The sequence below is a fragment of the Episyrphus balteatus genome, chromosome 1 (assembly GCF_945859705.1).
Source record: "Episyrphus balteatus chromosome 1, idEpiBalt1.1, whole genome shotgun sequence".
In the NCBI taxonomy this organism is placed as follows: domain Eukaryota; kingdom Metazoa; phylum Arthropoda; class Insecta; order Diptera; family Syrphidae; genus Episyrphus; species Episyrphus balteatus.
The window spans coordinates 51,771,922-51,781,796 of NC_079134.1; the positions used below are offsets into that span (position 1 = coordinate 51,771,922).

The 9,875-nt window shown below is 33.3% G+C and overlaps 1 pseudogene; it reads left to right on the forward strand.

Annotated features, from left to right (window-relative positions):
- The first annotated feature begins 8,282 nt into the window (after positions 1 to 8,282).
- LOC129920948 (uncharacterized) lies at positions 8,283 to 9,313 on the forward strand (annotated as a pseudogene).
- Positions 9,314 to 9,875: the final 562 nt, after the last annotated feature.

Below are 9,875 nucleotides of genomic sequence, written 5' to 3' on the forward strand. Positions count from 1 at the left end.
CGTAGGGCGTATGAGTGATTTTTACTAAAAGTGAAAATTTCATTTGCAAATTATTTTGTTAATCGCAAAAATTCGCACCCGAATTTTGACATTAAATTAAAAAAATAGTCCATGTTATCATAAATCTATGTTTCGAAGCAGAATAGTAGGGTAAACTATAACAAAGCACTTAGACTTAAAAAAAGCATAAAAATATCTATACATATGTGGCAGCTCTTTTCTACTGTCATTTAACTGAACAAAAAACATGCCATTAATGCATTAAACAAACAAAAAAAAAATGAACACAATTTTAAATAAATTGTAGATATTTTGGCCCACACTTTTGTAAAATGGCCCTCAAAAAATTCCGAAATGGCCCTCTCTGCTTTTTTCTTCGCGGCAACGCTGGTTCCATATACACCTTGTTGTATGAGTACTTTTTTCCATTTGATAATAATAATAAACTGCGCAAAAGTAATTACTTTTAGAGCAATACATAGTCAATTAATAGTTCCTGCCTGTTCATGTGTCCAAGGACACAGTAAAAATGAAATCCTTAATTTTTTTCTTCAAAGTGGACGCCTCGTGCAGTGCCGGTTTAAGCACTCCCAGCGCCACTGGCCCACTGGGCAAGATTTCACTTGGCGCCTTTCCAATTAAATTTTTTTTGATTTTAATTCATTAATATTTTTTGACACTTAAATATGACAATTAACTGATTGATATTCTTCTCGGTCCAGTTCTGTTTTTTTATTCATTACAGTCTCGGTATTCTCGATAAATTTTATGTCACCGGTCTATTCTATTCCTTATCCGTAAAATTAAAGAAAATCACTGCATCTCCATATTACCAGCTATACAAAACTCAATATTTGCACCCTTTTCAATAATTAAAAGAAACGAACAATATAAAAGAAAAATAAACTCTTAGTTTAATATAATATATGAAAAAAAAAAAATAATAAAAACATAAAGGTATCTACAGTTTAATGTATTTACATGAAAAAAAAAATAAAGGTACATTTTTTAATTTACCTATTTACATTTACAGTTTAATGACAAAAAAAAACAAAGGTACATTGTGTATAAGTCCATTAAAATTTCTTAAATAGTTAAACAAATTGCACTTATCTGGCCTTCTAATTGGCAGTCTTTTATCAATTGGGAATAGTTAATTTTTTCTGCAATTTCGTTTTCAATCAAAGCTTAATTTGTAAGCTGTGATTGGGACATCGTTGACCTGAGGTAGGTCTTTATAAGCTTAAGCTTATAAAAGCTTCTTTCTCCACTTGCGATTGTTACAGGAATTGTCATCAAAATTCTTAGCGCAACCCAAATATTTGGGAACAATTCCTGTAAATTTCTTTCATTTATACCATGATCCGACGTAGTCATTCAGCTGCTGAAATCTCTCGTTTAATGAATTCGACGTAGTGTCCATAAAGCTGTTAAAGAATTCAACTTCAAAAATTTTTGTTGGGGATGTTATCGGTTCATCGCGAGGCGTTTCACCACATTGTCGTTTCACCTTTCGTAATCTAGAGGATTTGAATACAGGTTCAATTTTAAGCTCATTTGCCATTTCTGTAGCCACCACCCACCAATATAGCGTCCTTAAAGCCAGTTTGCCTATAGCTCGCAATAAAGTCACAGCACATTTTCAACAAAACGATGCTCTCATTTATATCCATATTTGAAGATTGCATAGATTTACTGACTATATTGATTTGGATGAGGTCCTTCCTCATACCAACTGACCACTGACACAATAAAAGCGAAATCTTTAATTTGCTCCGCCAAAGTGGACGCCTCGTGAGAAACTTGAGCATCCATTCATTCAGTTTCGATGGCCAGAGAAATTAAAGCGTAGTGAATAGAACCTATTTGGTAAAGGATTGCCTTAACGCTGTTAATTTTAGCTTACCAACGTGTGTCACTTAGTTTTTTTAGAGAATAATATGGTACATGGTGAATTAGGATATTCCATGTGTGGACGGAAGTAAAAAAAAATTGTGAACTTTTGAATTCCATACAACCTAATCGATTTGACGGATGACCTATCCAAATAGCATTAAACTAAATTGTAGCTGTGGCAAACACATGGAACGTACCGCTCTAAAGGGTTAATATCAGAAATTCTGTTTGGCACTCAAATATTTTTTTCCTTTTTTGTTTATCCAGTTGTGGTACCCTTGACCTTTACAATTATCTATATTCAGTCCATTTTTTTTGTTAAATATTTAAAATATTTTCAGTTAGTCCTGCTCCGGTCGATTCATTGACTTGTCCAATAAAGTGCTCTTCAGTCTTAAGGGGTAATAACACCTTGTAAACCATGAAATCGAGCGTCATTTTCATCAGCGTATAAAACAAAGAAGAAATATTATTTTTTTTTGGTGTTTGTTTAGTTTAATTAAGTATATTAATAGGCAACAGAATAGGCTAATGTTAAATTTTTTAATGATGTGAAATTTTTTAAATGGCGGTGTAGTTCAGGATGATAGTAAAATCCTGTGCTCCCATCGGGCGACCAACTAACTCCTACAGTTTTTAACCGATTGGGCTGAAATTTTGTGTGGAGCTTAGAAATACTATCCTCTAGTGAAGTACGTAGGGTTTTTTTGAAATATTAATTTTTAAAGAAATGGCATTAGTTTGAAAAAATTATTTCATTCCAAAAACAAAATTCATTGAAAAAAAGACCATAAAACCGCTAAATTTTAATATTTCAAAAAAATACTACGTACTAGAGAATAGTATTTTTAAGCTCCACACAAAATTTCAGCCCAATCGGGTAAAAACTATAGGAATTAGTTGTTCGCCCGATGGGAGCACAGGATTTTACTATCATCCTGAACTACACCGCCATTTAAAAAATTTCACATCATTAAAAAATTTAACACTAGCCTATTTTGTTACCTATTAATATACTTAATTAAACTAAACAAACACCAAAAGAAAATAATATTTCTTCTTTGTTTTATACGCTGATGAAAATGACGCTCGATTTCATTGTTTACAAGGTGTTATTACCCCTTAAAAAGACACCTTGCTCTCTGTTGATATGTCAACAAATAGCAGTCAGCTGATGTGCAGTCAGCTATTACAGCGTAATATTTTGAGTTTTTTATTCGTTCAATTATTTCTTTTTCAACACTCTCCCCCATTAGCTCTATCAATTAATAGTCTCAGAAATATTACATCTCATAGCCAATCTTAAATGTTCTTCCATCACTGGAACGAATTTAGCAGGTAATTTTACTGAAATTAATGGCGTCTTCCTCCTTCAAATTGGTAGGGCGAAAAATAGAAGCGCCTTTGAAAAAGTAAAATAGAAAAAAAATTGGGGAGCCTTTGTGACTAAAATATCAAAGACTTAGTTCTTCATATAGAGACTCTTGTAAATTGTTGCGCCCCTGGGGACAGCTTTAACTGATTTCTGTAGTCCCCGATCCTCCAAAATTGTTCCAATTGCATCTAATTGAGTCTGAGGTTTATGTGGGTTGAGTGCTGGAACACCAAGTATGACTTCAGTTGCAGAGATTAAAACTTGTAGTCTTTTGACTATCTTTCATGAGCTTTCCATCAAAATGTAAAACAATAGCCTTCATTTCAATGCTTCTTGAAATTTCACGAATTTTCTGTGCACACGTATTTTTCTTCTCGCCTCCCAAATTGAATTCTTGTTAAAAGTTAGTGTTTCTAAATGAACTCCCAGAGCTGCTGCTATTGCCCCAACAACGAGATGAACAGCATCACTCTACATTAATCGAGTGCTGATCCTGCCACAACCTTACCGTCATTGAAAATATTGATCAATGATCATTCCCTCCTTCAACGGAATAAAAAGTAGATGGACTCGAGTTGGTGCTTTGACTAGGGTTATGTGACAGATCATCGTCACTGGACGTCCACTTCATTGTTTGAACTGAAAGAACAGATAAATAAATTAATTATAAACAGAAATTACTGATGTTGTGTAATATACATGCGGCGAAAATCGTTTTAACTGATGTAGTGATTTTGAGTTTCAGTCCCTTATCGAAAATATTTCTCCATCTGGTTTTCATCATACCAAAAGCACACTCAACTACATTCCTAGCTCTGCTGTGCGCAGTATTAAAATGTCGTTGGTGTGCATTTGGTACTTTGAAAGGAATAATAACTGGCACTGGTCTTAACCGACATGGGTAACCACTATCCCCCAGCAAATGATAATTTGGGGGCGGATAGTTTCCACGTGCATAAAAAGGGCTCATCTTGACAACCTGTTAAAAAATTAGTTAGAAATTCATTATTATCGTTATATTGTATTACCATAGTGTCATGAATCCAATGAATACATCCAACAAATACATTGTTGAATAAAAATTTGCTGTCAACAATAGCCTGGCACTGTATAGAATATAAGCCCTTACAATTCATGTACTCGTCATGTGTACTCACTGGGCATGTTATACGTATGTGTTTCCCCAATTGCCCCAATAGCATTTGCAAAAATGCTGGTTCTGGCACGTCTGCGGATCCTGGCAAGCTGCGGCCATCCAATACAAAAAGACGATGCTCTCGTACTCTTTGCACCAACCACCTTTCTCTTATTTGGCATAAGCTCAAGGCTCAACTATTCTCTGAAAACTGCTCTCTACACTTGCTCGAATTGCCGTCAATAATGGATCGCACATCCTCCGAAGTTACTCGGAGTCGGCATCGCCAGAACTCCAAACGCTGTAAAAATATGAATATTTTTAATTAAATTTACAGTCATAGGACATACAAATATAATATGGTATTATTTTTGTCTTCATGTTGTAATATGTAATATAATAAGGAATTAAAGAAAAATTTTAAAATAAACTTCATTATGAAATATACCGAGTTTTTACAACAATAAATAAATAAAAATGAAGCTACGCATTTCGGAAATTTATTTCATCATCGAGCTTTTAATGCTAATTTCAAGATTTTATTGAACAAATAAATCAATGATGAGTTGAGGAATCAAATCACTGTTGTACAAATATAGAGCCCTTAAGGGCCAGTTGTACAAATATTTAATCCGTGGTTCAGCAACTTTTATCTTCTGAATACGGTGGTAAAATTGATTTTTAGCACTGGTTCTAGGACCATATAGGTTGAAATAGTCAATTCCATCCTTGAACCAAACTTAATCCACTGCTAATCCGCCAAAATCGGCGAGTTAAATTCCTGATCCGAGACTGAACCACGTTTGTACAACTGGCCCTAAGTTAGCCTTTCAGTATATTTTGTTTGAACCATTTCCTTTGGGACATCCTTTATAATTTCCCAAAATCAAAGTCAAACAAATATTTTTTGGCGACAGCGAGAAGTTGAGGCAGGATTGGTTGGTTTTGAGAGTTTGAACTTAATCTCTCACTTCACTAGATCAAAAAAATATCTTCAGCGGCAGGTTAGCTTTTCGAAGGAGAATTGATAAACACTTTAGAAATTTCCCTCACATTTCGTAGTGAGAGCTCCCGATATAGTTTCAAAAAATCGTAAAGCCAATCATGTGCAGCTTTTTTTTTAATTTCTCAACTTGGTGGGCAAGTTATGTTATTCGCTTTGACAAAGGTATGTATGTACAAATGTCTTAAAAGTTTCATAAGATAATCCATATGCGTAAAATGAACATTTTTACATAGGTATCCTATTAATGCTATTTCTTGCAACTTCGTATGGGTTTGTCGAGCACCGAGCAGTTTATTTTGACTGAAAGGCGAAATCTTTGTCACTAATTTCATTGCCCAAATCCGACCAGTCTTTTCTCCCATTTCATATGCATTATCAACGTGGTTCTATGGACTCTATTGACAGCTGCCTTTAAAATTTTTTTTTGGGACTGTCTGAAAAAGCTCTTCTCTTCTCACTTTGTCTTCATTAATCGCACTTTTATTTGTCAGCTTATCCTACTTGGCCACCTTTGTTGTGAACCTGGAGTCAACATTTATTTGTATGTCTTCTTAAGCAATTGTAGACAAAATTTTAAAAAAATGTATCCTTTTCGTTCTCAATATATATTGTAAATACTAAAATTAAGTGTAGTCCATAATTAACGATTTTGTTTTGGTGCTTACGACAAATCGTCAGAAAGGTCTCGATATGTACCCTAATATTAGGTATTAATTAAATGTCACGAAGGCCATTTTTTATTCATTTGCCAATTTTGAACGATGAAAGCTACGAAGCCTTTCCACTAAAAACAATAGGTTTTGGCCAAATGAACTTCTTTTTTTTTTTGGTGGTGTTCTTGATTTGTTTTTTCAAAAAAAAGGATTATTTTCGAATTATTTTTCCCCCAAAAAAAATCAGCTTAGTTTTAATAAAAATTCAATTACCTATATACTCTCAATATTAAAAAAAATGACGCAATTCAATTTTTAATCAACACTGCAGTGATATTATTTAAAATATATTTTTCATTTAATACTAAGCAAATAGAAAAAAATAAATACTCGTACAATCCAATTTGTGGCCTTAATCAAAACTGCACACACAAACAGATATACTATGTATGCTTTGCATTTAAAATATTCTATTGTCTTCTGTTATTAGGAGACCCGTTTTTTTTTTAGTTTCAAATGCATGCATAGATATTGCATTTGTTCATTGTGAATATAGATATGAGCCTGGTGCCAGGAACCAGGACTATTCTCAATTTTGTCCCACTGCACAGATTTTGTTTCAGTTTTTTTTTTTTTGCTATATATTTTTTTTGTGAACAGTGTATACTCGGGCAGAAAAACCACTTAATTTGGAATAAAATTGAAAAATACTATCTCGGCTAACATAGCATAAAGTTAAATTCGCTTTGTTACTCTGGGTGTGTGCATAGGCAAGAGTCCATGTAAATTGGGTAATAGAAGCTAGAAGCGCATTTTACATGCAGAAGCAAATATATAGTAGACCGACCGAAGCTGGGATTGAATTCTTACTATTCTGGAAATTCCTCTGATATTTAAACCACCATATATACATAAATAAAAATGTCGTAACCACATATTGCACCATCTGTTGTCTGTATAGTCCTCTGGGGCTAGGAATTTTTTTTTATTTTTAAAGAATCCCTAAACAAATACTCTAGTGATAGAGTTTGCAATTTCATTTAGAATATTTGTTTATATAAATTTGAAAGGATAGTCCATTGTTTGCTTTTTGGAGTTCTTCTCTTAGTTATGTGCCGTAGTTTTTCATGAAACTCAAGACACAGATGCAACTGATTGACTTACTTTTTGAAGAAAGCACAGGTATTTGTTTTTCATTTTAGAAAAAAAAAAATTCTTAATTAGAATTTTCACTAACGTATTCCAGAAATTAGTTTGCTATACCAATACGAAACCATATTTTTGAAATTGTTTTATTACTTTTTTATATTTTAAGATACTTAAAGGTACCAACTATTTACCTAAAAACAATAAAATTCCCTTATTGAGCTGTTTTACCAAGAAATCTTATTAAAATCAAAGATGTTGTTCCATAGACATTTACACTTTCTTATAGAAAAAAATCTTAAATTTTTAATTAATTTTGGTCACTTCTACTTGGTGGAGATTCATATTTGTTTTAGGACAAATCAATTAATTGTTTTATAAATTCCCACTTTGATAAGGAGAGAGCGTAACAGCTGTTTCGGCACACAGTACCTTCATCAGACTGAAGCCTGCCTTAAGGCCCCAACCCATAGAATCCGTTGCGTCCGTTCCGTCAATCCATCAGTTGAAGTTGAAGGATTCCATCAGTTGAAGTTGAAGGATGGGACAGAAAGGGGTGACCCATAGAATACGTCGTATGACGGATTGCTTTTTGACAGCTCACTTCAAATTCCTAGGTGTGTTCGATTTTTTTTCGCTGAATGTGCTCTAAGGAAGTTCTGAAACAATTTTTAAGAATTATCGTTGCTCTTTTTTTGTAAAATAAAAGGGAATTTCTGATATTTTCTGATGTAAACAACTTTTAAGAGTTAAGTTATAACCACAATGGTCATTTTTTGCAAAAAGTGAGAAATTTACAAAAATAAAAAAAATTTTTTTCTAGCGCAATTTGTACTCTAAGTTGTCGTTATTATTTTTCTTTTATTAAATAAAATGCACGAATAGATCTTACTAGGTACTTGCTCTTCAGAACTCACCCATTGGTTTATATGCCTAGCGACACATTGGCATTATAAATTGTCGGACTCACTGTTTTCTTATTGTTTATCTTTGTAATGTCATGTTTGATTGTTAATCGGGCTTGACTTTTTTGTTTACAAATTCACAATTTGGCAAAGTACCTTTTTATGACCCTAGTGTAAGTTTTAAATTTTATTTGTCTTGGTAAATCGAAGAGTTATATGCTTTGTATTTTTTTATAGATATTTGGCTCATGGAGGTAGCAAACAACTATACTCAATGTCGTTTAAAATGGGACTGACAAGTGTCAAGAGAATAGTGAATAAAACATGCGAAGATCTCTGGAATTCACTAGGTCATATATACTTGTCAGTTCCAACACAAACGGAATGGAGTAGAATATCGAAAGATTTTTATACGATGTGGAATATGCCCAATTGTTTAGGAGCCATCGATGGGAAACATATTAATATAACCTGTCCAGCAAACTCCGGATCGATGTTTTATAATTACAAGGGGACATATTCCATTGTATTATTAGGCATTTGTGATGCTAACTACACATTCACGGGAATTGACCTTGGTGCATATGGTTCCCAAAGTGATGGTGGTGTTCTATGGCACTCCGATTTTGGAAAGAAACTTTTTAATGGGAATTTGGGAGTGCCGTAAGATAGTACTCTACCACATTCAGATGTGAAGTTTCCGCATTATTTTGTTGGAGATGAAGCATTTCCATTAAAAACATTTTTAATGCGCCCGTACCCAGGTATAAATTACGAATTCTTCTAGATTATGTTATTAATTATATATCGTATAATTTAGGTGACCATTTACCATATGACCGAGAAAATTTTAATAAACGCCTTTCAAGAGCCAGGCGTGTAATTGAAAATGCCTTTGGGATTTTGGTGTCACGGTGGAGGATACTTCTAAACCCGCTTCAAATGAGTCCGGAATCCGCGGAAAAAATTGTTAAAGCCGCAGTTTTACAGCATAATTTTATTAAAATGCACGATGCCACCTATATACCGCCTGAATATGTTGACAGGTATGAAGGGGAAGAAGTTATCAATGGCCTGTGGCGAAGTGATGTTGATCCGTTGGAAAGGCCAAGAAGAATTTTCTCAAATAACGCATCAAAGGATGCGTTCAAATTGAGAGACCAACTGAAAGAATATCTTTTAAATGATGTTATTTGAAATTTAAATATGTGTATATGTATGTATATGTAAAAGTAAAGAGCAAAAAATAGAAGTTTAACAAAAGTTTAAATTATTTTTATTTGGTTAATTATCAGCATTTGGGTTTAACAATCTTAAAATACTTCTCTAAATTTAACAGCCTTTGTTTTTTTTAGTTATTATTAATAAGGTACATTTACAGTATTATTTGATACATTTTTTTCTACTAAGACAATAACAGACAAAGTTTTTGAACACATTTTCCAAATTAATTAAATTAATATTTATAAGTCTTGATCTCCTTGAATCTCATTGAAGACAATGTTGAGCAGCTCAATTTTCAGATCGTCTTGGCGCCGCTCTGGCAATTGTACCAAATACCCATCGAGAACTTTCAAAAAATCAGCATTACGGCTCACGTTTTCCTCTCTCTCTGCCCTCTCCGTTTTCACAGAAATGATGTTTTGAACAGCTCCCATCAAAGCCTATTAAATATAGTGAAGAGCAATACAATAACAAAATATAGAAATTTTACATATATATATATTTGTACCTGCATCGAATCTTTCACTCCGAGTAC